This window comes from Cryptomeria japonica, chromosome 3 (assembly GCF_030272615.1).
Source record: "Cryptomeria japonica chromosome 3, Sugi_1.0, whole genome shotgun sequence".
NCBI classification, from domain to species: domain Eukaryota; kingdom Viridiplantae; phylum Streptophyta; class Pinopsida; order Cupressales; family Cupressaceae; genus Cryptomeria; species Cryptomeria japonica.
In genome coordinates, this window is record NC_081407.1 from 107,776,507 (window position 1) to 107,797,223 (window position 20,717).

A 20,717-nucleotide genomic window follows, 5' to 3' on the forward strand; every position below is an offset into this window, starting at 1 on the left:
AGACATATCTAGAGATAGGGGAAGAGATGAAGAGAAAGAGAGAGAGAGAGAGAGAGAGAGAGAGAGAGAGAGAGAGAGAGAGAGAGAGAGAGAGAGAGAGAGAGAGAGAGAGAGAGAGAGAGAGAGAGAGAGAGAGAGAGAGAGAGAGAGAGAGAGGGGAGAGGTCTAGGAAGAAGGAAAAGGAGAGGTAGAGATGGAGATATATGGATAGGTAAAGAGAGTGAGACATGCCTAGAGATAAGGGGGAGAGAAATATGTAGAGATAAAGATAGAGTGAGATAGGAATAGGGTGACAAATAGAGAGATATAGATGTAGAGGGAGAGATAAAGATATAGGTAGAGAGAGATATATATAAATGAAGAGATATAGAGATATAGAGGGAGAGGAAGAGGGATATGTTTGGGCCATTTTGTAGCTAACTCATAAACAAAGATGTTTCAACATAGGTTGACACCTAGTATGGTGGCTCTACCTTTGTTACATTATCATTCAACCAATTGTAATAATTTTCACAAAACATTGAATTATTTGTAGTTGACATGCACAACCCCATTTTTTTTTTGTCACATATGCACTGTCCTTTAATTCTCTTATCCACTTCTCAATATATAATACATTTGAGGGATTTTGTAGAGAGAGTGCCAAGGAAGCTACTTAGAAATTGCATACAAGGTGTCATTTTTCATTGAATATGTATGGTGTCATAAATTATTTATTGGTTTGACTTCATTGCAATTGATCCATTGTATCTTATTTCTTACTTCTTTTGTTTGTACTTGTTTCTAACCTTTGAGAGTAATAAATTATACTATGCCATTATTTTTCTTATATTTGTACTTGTTTTTCTTTAGTTTCACATACAACCTTATGACCATGAAGATACTATTTTGACTATATGTTCTTGAATATTAATACATTGTGAGGTTAAATCATCCTAAAATCTGTACAACCTTGCACCGTTCTAATGACTTTTGTGTGTTCATAATTACATTCTAAATATATTAATATGTATAAGATAATATAATAATAAACATTTATAATATATAATTGTATATTGTTATTATGATATAATATATTAAAAATGTTAAAGTTTAAATTTTAATTTTTATATTAAAAGTTACAAGTAAAATTAAACTTTAAATTTTAAAAAAAATTAAAAGTAAAACAAAACCTATTGAAAAAGTAAAATGTCAATTTAAATGATTCATTTATTTATTTCAATCACTATATGAATAATAATTTATATTATTATTTCAAATAATAATAATATCTATTAAAAACTTAGTATTATTTATCTATATATGCATTTTTAAAAGTTAAATAATAATATTATTGAAATTTTCACATAATATTATTTACCTATATATCATAAAATCACTTAATTATATATTATTATATGTTATAATATAATAATAATTAAAATAAAAAAATAAGAATATAGATTTTAAAAGATCTTAAATATATAATTACAAAAAATAATTATATTTATTAATAACTTAATATTATTTACTTATATATGTATTCCTAAAAGTTAAATAATACATTATTAAATTTTATATGTAATATATATCTCAAAATCACTTAATTAAATATATATATATATATATATATATATATATATATATATATATATATATATATATATATATATATATATATATATATATATATATATATATATATATATATATATATATATATATATATATATATATATATATATATAAGTAAGTGCTATCATTATGGGGATAGCACCCCATATTACTTTAAAAAGAAATTACATAAAGTTTTCGAGCAACCAACATAACAGCTCTATGTTAGCTAGATGCATCTTTCAAATGACCAGTCATACCATACAAAGGATAGCAAATATCCATGGACAGCAAAGCCAAATTACATATTTCCACTTAATGCTTGGTAAATCACTGTCGCTTATTCACCAATACTAATGACATTGTTGGTGGACTACTCAAGGAGCCACCACTCCATAGCTTCAGTCATGTTTCTGAAAGGTGCCATGTTCCCATTGAATATTGTGCACCAGAACACTTCCCATGTGTTCTCCCCAAATACCTTCAGACGCTCGTGCTCCTCCAGCCACACTTCCCGCCATGCCATCTCCCCCCCGATTTTTCTATCCACGGAACCATCACTGTGCTCCGTAACATCCTCATCGACTTCCACAGGGGCATCCTCCGGTTCCGAGGACAAGTACTCCTCAACCTAGAAATAAACATTTAATATGCTCACTTTTGTTCCCTCAAGACTAAGTATGCCATTAGCCACAAAGTCTGCGATGAATGGTGTCACAAAGCCATCCAAAAGCTCTATCACACGCTCCCCTGAATCTATGACATCGACCAGGGGCAAAAGAGAAGCCTCTAGGATAGTAGCATCACACCAGTGTCATTCAAAGTTGAGACTGATGCCAATTAATCCCCGAATAGCATCATAGATGAAGTCTTCAGTGATAAATAAATTTTGAAGTTGTGTTCTCAACACATTGCTGCAGTTGACACAACTAATATCTCCAAAATGCACCATTTGCATCCACAACACAGACAAATCTAAGAGACCATTCTTCTATCAAGTATTTATGGAGAAAGCATGGGCCGGTTCCCAATTGTCATCATTCCACAAAATCCACCAGATTCTAATTCTGGCTTTGGACAGTCTCATAGTGTTGGCATGTCCCAAACTGCATCCAATAATTCCTGATTGTGCAAGCCAAGACATATCCATGTGATGAATCAATCTGTCATCATTTTTAGTAATCATGATTAGAGCATATGCACTCTGCCTTTTTTACCCAGATTCATACTCTTTAGCTTGTATCAATGGTGTATGTCACTGCCATCAATATCCCAAACTCAAGTGCGGATCTAGTTAAAGCAGATTTGTTATCCAATACCTTGCCATGGGGAAATGCAAAAGTCCTTCACACACTATCTTGTTATATCATTGGCAGTCAAGACATGGTTGAAAGAGATGAAACCTCCATTCCTTTTGATCCCAAGATTTGCCAAAAAGTCTACAACTTGATTGCCCTCATGATACACGTGTTATTTCATATATATTGATTGATTTGAGATGTTTGTTTATTAGTGGCAACCACTTTTTGAGTTTCCAGTTTTGGAATTTTGACTTAATCACCCCATTTATTATAATCTGTGAGTCCCCTTCGATGATGACTTGTGTAATCTTCTGTTGAATACATAGTCATAGTCCAACCTCTAGAGCCTGGATCTCAGCTTCATTGTTTGTAGCATATCCAATTCCTTCATATAGTCCACTGATAATTTTACCATGCTCATCTCAGATTATTACACCAATACCGGATTCCCTAGGGTTCCATCTACTAGCACCATCAAAATTGAGTTTTGTCCACTCTTTAGGAGGAGCCTTCCATCTGACAAATTTTCTGTCGTCTGGCTTCTTAGGGGGGGAGAAATTATCTAATCTTCTAAGAGACCAATTCTTTTCCATTTCATGGTCCCAATCATTGTATTTTTTAGGACCACCCTTTAGTATCTTACCATTTATCACTTCCACAATTGCACCTTTTATTTTGTCAATTAGCACAGTATTTGATAGTGATGTTTCTTTGAAGATTCTTCTATTCCTTTCCTTGCAGATGTCTCAAACAATCATTGATGGACCGACCATCAATAGGTCACTCCATCTTGACTTCTGTCTGATTGGCCAGGATAACAGGAAATCCAAGAGCATTTCATTCTTAGTCGTGGACCAATTTATCTAGGCGAGGAACCAATTCCAACAAATTTCAGCCACTGGACACTTGAAGAGTAAATGGTTGGTTGACTCTTCGTCTGCACAACACATCACACATCGATTAGGACTTGAGATGCCTATAGTTTTAAGTCTGTCACCAGTAAGGATTCTCCTATGTAGTGTAATCCACAAGAATGCCCCTGCTTTTGGCAATATTATTTTACTCCAACATAATTTGTGAGGCCACGCATCACAAGTACCCCTATGTCATTGTATTTCATATCCCAATTTGACATTGTACTCCCCAGTCTTTGAGGCGCACCGAATTATGTTATCATCTTCACTAGAGGATGGTAATTTCCTATCCTTTAAAACTTCCCAAAGTTTCATGCATAGTACAGGATTACCAATATCTATTCTTTTCCATTTTCTTAGACTACCTGTGTCCTCATGATTTTCCATATAGTTGCATACATGTTTCCCAATATTATCCTCGAATAGATTAATCTACTCTTTATCTTTAAATGTTTCATAGAGAGAAGGAAACCCGTTCCATGAATCTCTCCAGAACAATGTGGATCTGCCATTCCCAATTGGCCAAGAGATGTGCTCAATTATAATATGTCTGCAATCCCATAGGAAGTTCCATGTGGCTGAGCCCCGGCCCGAGTTGGCCACTGTGAGAATCTGGTTAGGGTCGTCTAAGTCCAGGTATTTCTTTCGAAACAATCTAACTCAGAGTTTCTGGGGATCTTTGTACATTTTTCATGAGAGTTTAGCTCCAAGGGCAGAGTTTTGAAGTTCCATTTTTCTTAATCCGTCTCCCCCATCTTCCTTAATCAAGCACAATGTGTCCCAGTTAATCAATGGTATTTTCCTATTATCTTTGGTACCATCCCAAACAAATGTTTTGAGCAGATTGTTCAGATTTTTCCTTGCAGCGACCGACATTTGGAAGCATGACATACTGTATATTGGGATGATAGATAAAACTGATTTAATCCTAGTAATTCTGCCCGGTTGGGACAACCACCTATTCTTCCAATTCTCTAATTTTACCTTGCATGCATTTATTACATCATTCCAAATTTAGGATTGTCTACAACCTCTGTCAATTCGAATCCCCAAATATTTGATCGAGAACTCAACAATCTTTATATTTAGATGTTGTGCAATTCTCATTTGAGCCATCCTAGAAGTATTAAAGAATAACAATTGGGACTTTTCTTTGTTCATAACTTGTCCTGATGCCATTGTATATTCCTCTAATGTGTTTTTAATACTAATTTCTTCCTGTATGGATGCTTCATCAAATACTATTGTATCATCTACAAATTGGGAGTGCGTAATGGCCTCAAATTGATCATGAACTTTGATTCCATGCCAAATGCCTTCACTATGTCTTTTCCTAATTAATCTCCCCAAGACTTCCGCCATAAGAACGAAGAGTGAAGGGGACAATGGATCACCTTGCCATAGACCATTTGTGGCACCAAAAAACCCATTCAATTGTCATTAACAAGAATGGAAAAGCTCACAGTGCTAATACAGAACTTTATACATTCAAGCCACTTCGCAGGGAACCCAAATCTGTCAAGGACTTGTATAAGAAAATTCCATATCACTTTATCGTATGCTTTGGCGACATCAAGTTTGATAACCATACCTTTCAGTTTATCTTTATGGAGTGAGTGTATGACTTCGGATACCAGAATGATGTCTGCAATTTCTGAGCCTGGAGTAAAACCATTTTGATTTTCAAACACAAGTTTAGGCAGCAGTTTTTTCAATCTTTTAGCCATGGCCTTGGATTTTATTTTGTAGATAGTGTTGCATAATGATATTGGGCGGAACTTAGACATGGAGTCATAGACCTCTTTTTTGGGAATAAGTGTGATAATAATGTAGTTGATCTCTTTCACAAATTTGTGCTTTTTCCGGAATTCCTTAATCACATTCCAAATATCCTTGCCCATGAAATCCCAGCATTTTTGAAAAAGCTTTGTCATTATGCCATCCGAATCGGGTGCCTTTTGGGGATGCAAAGAAATTGTGGCTTGTTTAATTTCCTCCAAAGAGTAAGGAGCAAGTAACATATCGCAATCAGAGCTCAAAATCTGAGGATCAATGACCTCCTCAATCATAGGTATTAAACTCGACTCCTGCTCAGCGTCCCCTAATATCTCCATGTAATACTTGCGAGCGATTATCTCAATGTCATTGGCCTCGGTTTTCAAAATCCCATTCTCATCTTTGATTAAGCATTTTTTGTTGTTGATCCTTCTGGCCTTGGAAGAAGCATGAAATAATTGAGTATTGAGATCACCCTCAAAAATCTATAGTTCCCTAGCATCATCTTTCCAATACAGTTCCTCCCGCTTTAAAATTTCCATATACTGCATTTTAAGTTTTTTCTCCAATTCAAATTCAACATTGGTCATACTGAATTGCATTACCCAGTTTCTAATTTCTTCAAGCTCATCTTCAATTCTACTTTTCTCCACAAATACATTTTGAATGCCACTTTGTTCCAATCTTTAATCTTGTTCTTCAGGAATTGAATTCTTTTAATAAATTTAAAGCTAGGAGATCCAAAATAGATATTACCTTCTTTCCACCATTCTTTCAGATTGTCAAGGAACCTCTCATCCCGCCACCACATGCTCAAGACTTTGAAGAAATTCTTCTTGTTGTGAGTGTCCTGGGCAATGGACAAAGATATTGGAAGATGATCCGAACCAATTTGGGGGACAATTTCAATTTCCAATGAAAAATTGCAGCTAATCCACCTCTCACCCACTAGAAACCGGTCTAGTCTTTCAAATATATTGGCAAAGTTTAGCCTCCTATTAGTCATGTGAATTTACCAATCTTAGGAATGAATATAATCAACTTGAAATTTTCTACAAAATCTCTAAAATCCTCCATCACTTTTGAAGGTTTTCGAAGACCTCAAACCTTCTCATCAATGTCCAAAAGGGCGTTGAAATCTCTGGTAGCTATGACCATACCCATTTCTAATGACTTAATTTGATTAGTGATTTCATTCCAGACTTTCAATTTTTCCTCAATCTTGATAGGTCCATAAATATTAAATAGTGGGTAGGAAAGGTTTGATTGTTTACAGACAATGGTGCAGGCCATCCAATGGTCAAATGAAGCAATAGGGTGTACATCAATTTTGGAGGGGTTCCACAAAATTCCCAAACCCCCAGCCACGCCTCTGGCATCCTGAAAAATGCCTTCCCATTTGAAACAATACTTGATGAACTCAACCACTTTATCCTTAGCTTTGTTTCTTTTAGAATGAATATTTTTGCATTAATCTTGGCCAAGTTCTCTTGACCAAGCATTTTTTGTCAGGGGCCGTCATCCCCCAAGGGAGGCCTTCCCTCCCTTGGAGTGATTCAAAAATTTCAACATACTTACAATACCCTTCTCATTATCCCTCTGCTCCCTCACAGTCTTATGGCTTTTCCTTCCTCTTGTGCATTTTGCACCCCCAAGAATGGTATTGGCTGACTAACTGATGCATCTGGGATCTACCAAAATCAATTCATCTCCATTGTTGTCTGACTCTGATGATTCTGATTCAGGTTCTTGAAGTGCGATCTCAACAGGGGGGGTTTCAATTGGGAATATTTGTATATCATTGTTCATATCCACTAGGTTGTCTTGTGCTGGAGCCATAGTGCTTACATCTTGTTTAGATTCAAGATTGTCAAATTTAGGTCCCTCTAAGAGCAAAGTTTTTGATTCCATTTTTTCCTCTTTTTCTTTCCATACTTGTTTCAGTTTTCTAGGAGGATGGCGAAAGGCCTTTCTCACAAATAATCTGCATTTGTCAAAATTGTGAAATAAACTTCCACATCTCGAACAAGCCCTAATTTCTTTTTCCACTTCAATCACCATTCACAAAAAGTAATATCACCGAAGAGGGAATTGTCTTCACGACAATGATTTTTAGTCTAGCATAAGTATATAGGTCTCCCTCTATTATATCTTCATCAATTTCCAAAAGAGTTCCAAGGGTTCTTCCAATCTTTTCCAGGCTTGTCTCACTCCAATATTCAATTGGTAAGTTGTACAGTCGGATCCATATAGGTTTACCATACCCAGCCAGGGATGTCGGATCGAAATTTGGAGACCAGGACTGCATATACACTAGGTGATTGTTCAAAAACCATTTTTTGAGATGCAAAACATGATTTCATTCTTTTTCTTTAGGGAAAACTACTACAAAGAAGCCTTTGGGCAGAAATTTAATCATTATGTGCTTCCCCCAATTTTCCTCCGTCCAAGTATGGATATCCTTCCTTGGTAATTTTGGTCCCATAATTTTTGCAACGATCGCATGACTTTCAAAGATCAGATTTTTATTATCAATGTCTTTGGTTAGGTCAATTTCAATGCCGCCAGATGGCTTCTCCTTTTCTGTGTAAGGGAAATGGATTAAACTATCTCCACTATTTTCTGCTCCTCCTTTCGATTTTGCCTGCTCTTCGTAAGGGGTTTCGGTATTTTTCCAGTCAACTTCCAATATTCACCATTTCACAGGTCTTTGCACTCCTGTGTCTGTATCAACACCATTTTGCCCTTCTTGTGCGCACCTCTGCACCTCATATCCCTGTCTTTCACCCAACCTTCCGCTCCGCCTATCGCTCTGCCTTTCGCTCTCCATTTTTAAAAATTAAATATTATATATTCTATAATATAATAATTATAAAAATAAAATATAAGAATACAAATTTAAAAAGTATTTTTTAAACATATAATTTATTATAAAAAACATTTGAATATATAATTAACTATTAATATAATAAATTTATTATTTTACTAATGTAAAAACACTAAAAAATAATAGATAAAAAATACAAAAGAAAAAAATTAAAATAAATTACTCCGAAAATTAAAAAATAAATTGTTTCAAAATATTTCTTATTTATACAATATAATTAATTATTAATATAACTAACTATTAATATAAAATTTTATTATTTTCACTAATGTAAAAAGATTAAAAAATAATAGATAAAAAATCCAAAACAAAAAAAATAAAATTAATTATTGTAAAACTAAAAAAAATAAGCTCTTCCAAAATGTTTCCTTTTGGCCTCCAACCAAATATATTGTCAAATGTCAATGGGCCCTTGGTCTACTGGTGAAGTTGAATGGTTCCAAATGAGCCCACTAGGGATAAAGTCTTGCTGAGTGCAAGGCTCCGACATCATAAGGGATGAGGCCAGGATCGTGCCCCGGGAAAATTTGGTGGAATGGATACCCCTCAGTCTTTGGCTCTTAGCCGAAGAGGTTCAACCTATTGGCTCATGCCCCAGTATCGAGTGGCAAAATTTACTTGGTGAAGGCCCTCGTTGGGCTGTCGTGCTCGCAGGTCTGGACCTCCATAATATATATATATATATATATATATATATATATATACTGTCAAATAGAATAATATAAAAACATAAAAAAAAAGTTTTATTTAATTAGTCTTTCCTTTATTGGGACACGAGTTTATGGGATTTCCTAGGTACGTGAAGCCACAAACCATAATAAAGTAAAATCTCCCTCACAAATGATAAATCGGCTATAGATGCTTGGATCATCTTGCATATCTCCTCCATCATTGTATGTCGTTGATGGTCGAAGGTAGGTCGTCCCTTTCAAATAATGGAACACCTTCGACGTAATAACAATTAAAATTCGTTTTCTTTTAAACTAAAATGAATGTTTACAATTGTGAGAAATATCATTTAATTTTATTAATAAAATAAAATACATTATTTTTTCCGATATTCTATTTAAATTATTAAACAATAAAGATCTAAATCGATCAAATAAATAATTATTTCAACTAAAAATCACACATCAAAAATGTAATTTCCATTAATCTAATTTTCTATTTAATCCATTATAATGCGACACAATGTATAATAACTATTAAGTGAACTTCACAATTTTAATAAATCATAATACATAATCATCATTTAAATCAATCGTAGAGCTTAGTACATGATTTTACCTATGATAAGACATAATGCATACATAATCATTCAAAATGTAGGATTAATGCAACTATTTGTGTGTATAGGATTCCCATAATGCGAACTATTTCCTAACGGCTAGGTCATCTCTACCTCCACCATGTTATCACCTTCAACCTATTCACTACACTCATTTGCACTCAAATTTTCATCAATGTGTTTTTCCTTAAAACCATAACCATAATCAAAACATTTTCATTAAGCAATTCATCATCATTTAATCTAAATTATTGCATTCTTAGTAATCATATTTAATTACCACTCACACACAAACATTTATCCATGCATCAAACAAGATATGTCCAATGGTCTCATGTAGTTTCCATTTATTATTTCATGTTTAGTTAATGCAAGCTAAAATCAAGATTTGATAGTTAACATTGTGGTTTTCCCTCACATTAATTTCTATCAATTAGAGCCATGAGATAGTAGTTCCATAGTTGAGGTTCAAGTATGTAGGTGCTACTGGATTGCTTAGAGAAGTGAAGTGTATTGTTGTACACTCTTTGTTGAAGATTAATAATATACTTTCCCTCCTTCTTGTGTGTCCTTCTTGTGTGTATTTTTTGAAAGGGATTCTCCATGTAAATCTTGTCACTTTTTATTGAATTTGTAATTTGTTGATAAACAAAGTGAAGAAATCTTGCATTATTAAGTTTCTTATGTGATTACAAATCTAAAATAAACATGTGATAGTACCATTCAACATAAATATAAAATCTGCATACCAAAAGGGACTCCAAATTTGCATGGAGAAACCCTTTAAGGAAAAAACACCACCAGAGAATGAGAGCATGCATATTATTAATCTTCAAAAGAGAGACTGCAACAATAATACACATCACATCACTTCACTTCTCCAACTAAACCAAAACTACTTGGAAACCTCAAAGAAACTTGTGATGAAACAACTATGCCTTGGCTCCAATTTATAGTCAAATGGAAGAGAAAAACCACTGTTGTTTTTCCAAAATAAGGGGCAAAAACCACTTGCAAAAAACCCACACCTTGGAGAATGAATAGTCAATAGATATTAAAATAATAAAAAAATTCAAGTGACTCCTCCTTGGGTACCAAACCCAAATCCACATAGATTGTTGATATTTTGAGTACTTCATAACTCTCAATGACTATTCAAGTCCCCAAATGGATGCCTTATCTCTTCCCAAACTTGGGTGCCTAATGCATGACCCTTCATGTCTCAAAGTGGACATGGGAAAGAGTGTATTTTGTCCATTTTAATTTATCCTTATCACCTCTTCATGTTCACCTCTTGAAAATGCAATTACAATTAGTTGTAAATTACAAATATTAATTTTTTTTTCACATGTCCTAAGGAACACTTTCCAAGGAACAATGAGACATCTAAATGGTTTATGATTTACAAGGCTAATATCACCTTATCCTAAAATTCTCCCACTTGACATTATACATTGAAATTACATCTACGAGATACATAAAAATAAAATCAAGTATAGTGATCAAGGTCCATGACCTTCTTACACCAAGAGAACTTTTTCATGGTCATTAGCTTCATAATAGAATCTACAACATTATCCAAAGTGTCAAATTTATTTATCAAGACTGTACCATTCTCAACCATCTCTCATAAAAAGTGATACTAAAAATGAACATGGTTAGTAGGAGCATGATACATGAGATTCTTGGCCAAACATATAGTACTCTGACTATCATATCCAATCCTCGTTATCCTACAGTCAAAACCAATGCCAATACAAAGTCTCTGTAACCATACCTCTTCCTTAGAGGCATGTGTAGCAACCATATACTCTACTTTAGTGGTGGAAAAAACAATTGTGGGTTGTCTCTTACTCGTCCAACTCATTGCTTCTCCAAATAAAGTAAATGCATAGCCACTAGTGGACCTTTGACTATCCAAGTCAATTGCCAAATCTACATCAACAAATCCATGTATGTCCAATGACTTAACCACATCATCAGTACCATGATAAACCAAGAAGTAATCAGAAGTGCCATGCAAATATCTAAACACCCTCTTAACAAAATTCCAATGTTCTTTACCAGGATGAGACATAAAACTACCACTACTTGGGATATATGTACAATCCTCCCTTAGTGCATTCTTGCTCCTCCTAGCCTCCAACATTTGTAATCATCATGATTTCTCTCTTAGGTGCATCATCTCATCCATAACTCTAAGTCCATTTAGTTCCACTCCTACCCTTGTGCCTTTCCTTTGTGTAGTCTCCATCTCTTGAGCTTATTTTAGCTTATCACCACTCATTTGCACAACTTTCTCTCTATGAACTCTACCCACTGAGGGAATTTGAGCCTCTCCATGCAAATTCATGCTTCATCATGTAAAGAACCATTTTGCTAACTTTTGAGTTCCTCCTCGCTTGAGAGTGTTGGTATCCCTATGTCATCTTTCTCTTACAACATTGTCATTGTCTCCTCACATTGGTTCACACTAAAATGTCTCCATTTTTGCCTTCAACTTTGTAGTCTTGTTCAATAACTATAATTTCCAGTTATCATCTTTTTCCACGGCTTTTGGTTGAGCCAAGATCCTTTTGTTTCATCCTCTACCCATGTCTTCATGATGGAGAACATGCTAACTCCTGTGTACCTTTCACCCATTGTCTCCATTACAAGATACACCCCATGTTTACCATGCACTCAACTAACTTGATTTGATGAATTTGCGCTAAATGCCTTAGACCAACTATTTTTTGGACTACAAGGTTTAATGATCTAACCATTCCCTTTCGACAACCCTTTGACTCACAATTTCAACTACTTTTAACCAATTTTTTTGTCAATGTCCTTTCAATGACTTCTTTCTATTATGACAACTAGCACTAATTGATGATTCTATTGAAACTTCCACTTTACGCCACCTAACCTTAACTCTTTTTAGATATGATCCAATGAACCATGCTCTTCCTTGGTAGCCTCTTTTTGTTGCTTTTGTACCACCACTCTGGCTATCTTCCTTGGGGTTTCTTCCTCTACAAATGCATTCATTGCATGTAACCTCTCAACTATACATTGTTGGCCTCCCTTCTACAGTCTTATGTCGGTGCCATCCTTGAGTTGCTTTCCTCCATCGCAACCCCTTCTATAACCTTATTTTTCATCTATTCTTTTGTTTCTTTTTTTCTCTATCTCCTCTAAAACTTTTACCCAAACATCCTAGTGTTTGAAGATATCTATGAGTGGTCCCTCAATAGTGCACCACACTTTTTAGCTTAAGTGGTACACTCAAAATCAATATTTTTAGATATTTATAAATTTGTGTCAATTATAGAGAACAAACAATCAAGAACTCCATGATGTAAAATATTGAGTTTCCATATAGATTCATGTCCTATTTTTTCTTAATTTTTAAGAAATTATTTCTATCATTTTTATATTTTATTATTTTTATTGAGTGTCATTATTCCATATTGTATAACTTTCACAAAAAATAAAGACTTTCCACAATTTTTCAGAATCAAATCATTTAATCCAATATCTAGTGCATAGATTTTTTTTAGGAAATTTTTAGTAATTAGATTATTTAGTATTAATTTTTTAATTAATATTAACAAAGAATTATAGCTATATTAATTCGTAACACAATTGCCTTAGCATATATATCGAAATTATCATTTTTTCATTAAAATGAGAGCATTTATATACAATGCAATGCATTTTTTGAGATTTTTCTGGCAATGTTTATCATTTTTTCTTGTCTCTTACATAAAAGCTCATCATTTTTTTCTTAATGAACCTACATTCATTTTTAAAATGTTAAAATAAAGCATAAAACATGTTATAATTCTTGAAAAGCTAATAGTAAGGGATAAATGCTTACAAATTGATATTTCCAAATAACTTCATTTGATCCTGCAAAAGGTTGAGCAAAAATTATTTTTTATTAGCATTTTGTTAAGTGTAGAGGAGACTTTGTTTGGGATTTTATTTAAGCCAAGGGATTTTTATCTAAAGGGGGTTTTATCTAACCCTCTTCAATCAAAACCCCTTAGATGGAACCCTCTAGGCTTAAATCATTGTTATTTCTATATTAAAAAAGTGTAATTTCAAAAATATGATGTTCCACAAGTGGGAAACATTATTGTGAGATTAGTCTTGCACTATCTTCTACCCAGACTCACCATTGTGGAAGATACAAAAACTCCTTTCACCTCTTTGTAGGTAAAACCTTTAGCTTTAATACCAAATGATATAGACAAGGTTGTAGGTCCCAATTAAAGGATACCTAACCATATCGCTTTAAACACTCTTACAAATCACAACATACTCAAGACAATAACACAATGGAAATGAAAGCAAAATTTTCATTAATTTGGAGATATCATTATAGGCTTATAGTGAGGTTAAACCTTTAAGTTTGCTATCAAGCTCTCAGCTCTTAGACTTAGTCTTAAACACTTTACACAAATCAAACATACTCAAGACAATAACATAATCGAAATGAAAGCAGAATTTTCATTAATTTGGGGATATCATTATAGGTTTATAGTGAGGCTCAACCTTTTAAGTTTACTATCAATCTCTCAGCGCTTAGACTTAGTCTAATCTATGGAACCTAGAAGTGTCTCATACTCTCTATTATGTAAAACTCTATTATCAAGACCTGTTTTCCCTTATTCAAAAACACAATGGAAATGAAAGAAGAATTTTCATTAATTTGGGGATATCATTCTAGGTTTATAGTGAGGCTCAACCTTTTAAGTTTACTATCAATCTCTCAGTGCTTAGACTTAGTCTAATCTATGGAACCTAGAAGTCTCTCATACTCTCTATTATGTAAAATTCTACCATGGATCTACCATATATACTATTCTCTTGGGAATTCAAAATTCCCACTCATGATAGTTTTCTGCCCAAACTACTTTGCCACCTAAATTCAAATTCATCTAACCCATGGCCTACATTAACTCTTCTTGTAGTTCCATGTCCATTCTAACACCTAGCTTAAGCCACCACAAGGATGGGAATTCAAATCCTTCCCATGCTATGTGTAGGGACACCCCCTATCACCATCCATTGAAATGCATTCACAGATTTCCTCCAAATCTTTCTTCCTTTGTGTGTTATCCGACTAGTACATTCGGGTCAAAATTTCGATGGCAAATCATCGGAATTCTGACGAAATTTCATCGTACTACCAACAAAAAAATCCGTCAAATTTTTTTTGTCGGAAGCTCCAACTATCCTTGTGGTCATCACAATTTTGACATCACCTCCAACCTTTCTGACGGCCGCCATGGATGCTCATACCCAAAAAGAATACCATCACGATCTCGGCCTATCGTCGGAATTCAGACTCCACAAGGTAAAATTCTGATAGAGGAGTGTCGTCGGATGCACAACATCCTCATCGGAACTCTCCTGGAGGCCGTCGTAATTTTGTCGGAATTTACAATGGCCTCCAGGAGAGTTTTGACGAGGATGCTGTGCATCTGATGACACTCCTCTGTCAGAATTTTACCCCATGGAGTCGAAATTCCAACGATAGGCTGAGTTCTCAAAAAAAAAAATTTATAGAAAAAGATTGACATTGGTATCTCTCTTCTATCTCTCTTCTCTATCCCTCTCTACTATCTCTCTTCTCTCTCCCCTCTCTAGGTCTCTTTCTCCATCCCTCTCTTCTTCTCTCCCTCTCTACTTCTCTTTCTCTACCCTCTCCAGGTCATTATCTCTTCCTCTCACCCTCTCTCTCTCTCTCACCTCTATAGGTCTCACCTTCCATTCCTCCATCATTACCCATGTTGTCAAGTTGCAAGATATTTCCCAAAGTACTTGGTTGCTAGGGTTGATTTGCTTAAGTGTTGGAGTCGGAGTTAGATGAGACCTGCATGATTAAGCTGTATTAAGTGATCAAGTCACCAAGATCTCAATTGTAAACATGACTAGGTTCTAGGGTTTTAGGGTAGCATAGGTCAAGATTGAGGTATGGTGGTCAAGAATTACCTTCCAATGACAAAAGACATCCAAATGATGAAGAATGAAGCCAATGAACTCATAGAAGTTTGGAGGAGATAATTTGACTAAGTTAAAATTTTGTTTAAGTCATGGTCATGATACTAGCTTGCTCATCAAGAGAAATTTGTGTGAATGAACCCTAGAAATGTGCCCATGCTAGAGAAGCAAGAATTCCAATAAAACCTAAGGCAATGCTAGTAAGGGGTCAGAATGAAAGAATTAGGGTACAAAAAATAAGATTTGGCGAAGTCGAGATGTTGCTCAAGGATGACCTGAATCATGGAGTGTAAATCAATCATGAAACATGAGAATGGATAGGTCTTGACCCAAGCAACATAAGTCCCCCTTGTGATTCTAGAAGATATCACATCACAATCATTGAGTCTATCTGCAATATAAAGTCAAGACCTGACTATTGGAATCTTGGAGTCATCCCATTTGATCACGTAGTTTAGCACTTGGGAGGATTTTGTTCAAGAGAGGATAGAATACTTAGTATTTTATTTTGTGTTGCATAGTTTATAAAAAACACATCAACAGAAACCATTGAAAGGTTTGGTTAAAGCCTTCGAATCACAATCTCTACGAGAAGCTATCAAGAGTGCCCAGAATTTGGAAACTTTAGTATCCAAGAACATAATTCATAAGGCACCACTTTTAGAGCAACCAAAGAAGCCTATCAATGTAATATTTTATTTACCTTGGATATGTTTTATCCTAAGTGTGATATTCCACTATTAAAAAGCTTAATTAGGTAATATTTTTACTTAGGTAGAATAAGATAATGAGTTGCACATTCTCCTTCTTTGATTGAGATTCTACTTTTTCCTTGTCACAAATTTGGAAACTTGGATAAGCAATTTCTCTTTTTGGTTTTCTACCTCTTCATGATCCTCATGGGTTTGGAATCTTGAAGCTATATATTGTAGGTTTTTCCTTGATTAACATATCAAATGAAACTATTGTGAGATTTCATATCTTAACATACCAAGGGCTTAAGTTTGGGGATGACAGGGGGATGACGAAGGGGGCGGGGTGGGATGCAAATATATATACAACTTTAAAAATTAATTATAAAAGGATGTGTATAGAATAAGTATAACAATTGTAAATAAAACTTTACCACACTATGTAAATTTTACAATAAACATTAAAAATATGTCAATGATTGCATTGAAATTTGAACATTAACAATGGTGGTAGAGTTTTGGAACTTTGGGAACAAACTAAGAATAAGTATAAGAATTGCAGATGAAACTTTGGCATACTAAGTGTTTAAACTAGTCAACATAAAAAAAATGGAAACAATTGCATTAACAATAAGAATGGTGGGTAGAATTTTGGGGTCAATGGGTAGTGCCCCTTGTGGGGGGTTTGGGGCAGAGCCCCCATCAAGGTTAGGGGGCATTACCAAACCTTTAATATGGATGACATTTTCACAATAATTTCGCCATTTTTGTTTAGAATTGGAGTTTCTAATTGGGGGCCATGGGAGACTCATAGGCATCCTCAAGATGGTCAAGAGACTCCTTGGAGTCCCTAGGACGTCCCTAAGTGGTGCGGCAAGGGGATGTTTCCCCTAAGTATTGCATCCTGAAAAAATAGGGATTTTGGAGGGGGGGAAGGGGTCCCCGTGTTTCAATGGTTTCAAAAGATTCTAAGTTTTTTTTAATCTTGTCATAACAAAATATACTCCTCTTGCATCCTTGGATGATTTGAAAATTGAAAACAATTTGACAAGAAAAAACTAACTTCTAGAGTTTAGACTTAGTTTTCTTTTTTTATCCAAGTCACTACAACATTTCAATGATCAAAGTAGCTTTTTTTTGGTGGTTTCGAAGCATCCAAAAGGCTTGAGAAATTCAATATTATCTTTCATTCCACCAAAATTGGAGATCAAGAAGCATGCTCACAAACAAGGATTTGTTTGTAACTTAAGGCAATCGACTAGTTTTTGGGGCATTTTCAGGTCTAAAGAACCTACCATTGTGTCAAAAAGGCCCATAAGACCCCATTTTCATCTAAAACATGTCTCTTTTGGTCGTAGAAGCATTTAAGGAAAAAAAAAATCACACAACCAATGATATGCCTATACCATACATATTTGAGTTAAAATAAAAATAAAAAATTGACAAGGTTTGGAGACCATTGAACAATTTGGGAGATTGCTAATACATACACTCAATTTATAAAGTCTCAATTTGATATACTTAATCTTCGAGAGGCCTATACAAAAGCATTTTGTAATTGCGAACTAAGATAAATTTCCATTTTTGGTAGTTTTCATCATGGATTATGGTATTAAATTCCGACATTCTATTGTCAAGATAAATTCAGATAAATTTTGACATTCTATTGTCAAGATAAATCACACCACCTCAGTAATTGAACTGTAACAATAAGATTGCATACAAAGTGTAGGTTGCTATGAAACATTTTAAAAGGGTTAAATTGTTTCAATTAATACAAACACTGGAACTATTAAACAACAATAGCTTGTTGGTAATCAAGATTTTGGACTATACCCACATTTTACACCTTTTCATACAGTTACAAAGAACATAGAAAACATGTACGTGGAACTACAGATTCCAACATATGTAAAAATACAACAATCTAAATAAGAATGGGAAGCATGTGGAGAATGGTTAAGACATGCATAAATAAAAGGAAAACAAAAATCTCTCAATGTGTATCACAAACAAATCAAGGAAAAAAGCTTTTAGGCAGGGGACCGATATGATCATAAAAATTTCAAAACTTCCAAAGTATAGAGCATTTGAGATTTTACAGAGAATGTGCTAATTCAGCTTTATTCATGATGAGGCATATTCACAACTTTTGCAGTCGTACCATGGTGTTGTTCATGTTGGATCTGTTGGACCCTACAATTAAGATTCAATATACGTACATTATTCAATAAGGTTAAATATGCAACATAATGAAATATTGAAAAGTGTGTTATCTTATTGAGCTTCACTTTGTTTCGAGAATAGTTTAATATTCTCTACTTAACAGGGCCAACCACATGAAGGTGGAAGCTCATTTGGCCCCTCCCCCCCCCCCCCCCCCCCACCCCCCCAACATCACTCTAAATGCCCCGTTAACATCTAACATTTATTCATTCTTTCATCCATTATTAAAATATAACATTCATTCATTATCACATAATGTTCATTAACACATAAAATTCATTAACTTTCATTAAAACGCAACATTCATCAATAATCATCAACACATATCATTCATGAACATTCATTAGCACATAATTACATTCATTAACACATAAAAATCAGTCATTATCAAATAAGGTAGATTACAATCATTTCTTTCTTTGTTTTTTCTTTGAAGCTATGAAAAGACTAAGTGGAACATCAGTTTCTTCATCATTTCCCCCATCTTTGGATGTTCTACCCTCTTCTCATGCTCTTGATGTATTCCTAGTCCTATACAAAGGACAAGGATGTTGAACCAAAGGGGGGTCCTATGCAATAACAAAGAATTGGGTTAAATTCAAAACATTTTTTATTATTGTTACAAGTATTTCATTAATTTAAAGAACACAACCATTACACTCTTTACCTGATGGGGCCACATCATCTTCTACATCATTTTGTCTAGCCTCAACCTCGACATGTTGAGCACCCTCTAGATCCTCTGGAGTTGAAATACGAAATGTTACATTAATCAATACACCAATTGCAATTAAATTTGTTTAAAGGAATAACAGTGGTCCTCTTTACCTGATTGGGGAACATCACGTTCCTGATGTTGTCTACCCGGATCATGCTCCACTTGGTCACTACCGACTACATGCTCTAAAATATTAACAATAAAGGTTACATTAATTACTACACTAATTTTCAATTTAAGATGTTTAATTGTATTAATAATTACATTAAAAAATTTGAATAGCAAATGAATACCTCCACTACTAGGATGCACATCCGGACCTTCATGTATAGGTTATGTTCCACAATTATCATGTTGCATTCCAATGTCACGCTCAGTGTTATCATTGCTTTCTTATTTAAAAAATATATAGTCACTTTATGTTGAAACTTAACATCAAATAGATTATTGGTTAAGTATTCAATTTGAAATAATTTTCATTTAGCTTATTTACCATTGTAACAGGTGCATCAGAATCTCGTGTTTGCCCACTCAAATCTCGGTAGCCATTCAGCCACGGCTATATAGCCTTGCTGATAGCCAATTCTCTTGTCATCTTCTATAGGCGCTCTATTGAATTCAAAGCCCTGCACTTTTACTTAGTATTATGAATTTTGCTTGTATTGTTTGATAAAAAAAAAATTGTTTACAATGTATAAATATTTTGATGTGATACTTAATTTACTGATTCTTACAATTCATGCAGCAAGTTTCATATAACCACCAGAGCCGAGTTTGTGTTGCCCATGCTTTTCTTGTCTTGCCTTGGTTGCCTTTGATGTGTCACTCAATCTATGAAAAGTTTGAAATATGTTAGATTATATAAATATAATGAATAATTAGTACATATTCACATTCTTAATAGTATCACATACCTTCTTCTGGAGTCTGGTGGTGTATTTCCTTTTTTCCTTTCAATTCTCTCCTTTGCATCCAAAATCAGGTCCTTCCACTCCCTCTCTAGAATCATGGGGGGACGCTCATACGTTACATTCTTCTCTAAATGTCTCTTGTATTGGTCCCTCACATACTTTAGATATGTGCCAGCTTTTTCCAAGAGCTTAGTCTTGTCAAATGTGTCATTTCCAAACAACCCTACCATACAGTTTGTGAGTTCATCTTTTAACTTTTTTCCTTGGTCATTCCACCTTTAAAGCAAAAACAAACCTGTTAGATTTAGAAAGAAACTGAAGCTACCTCTGATATAGTTCAAGAAATGGATAGAAGGAAAACTATTCTAGCAATGATATGAAATCAAAATAGTGGATAAGGGTTAGTTCACGTATGAT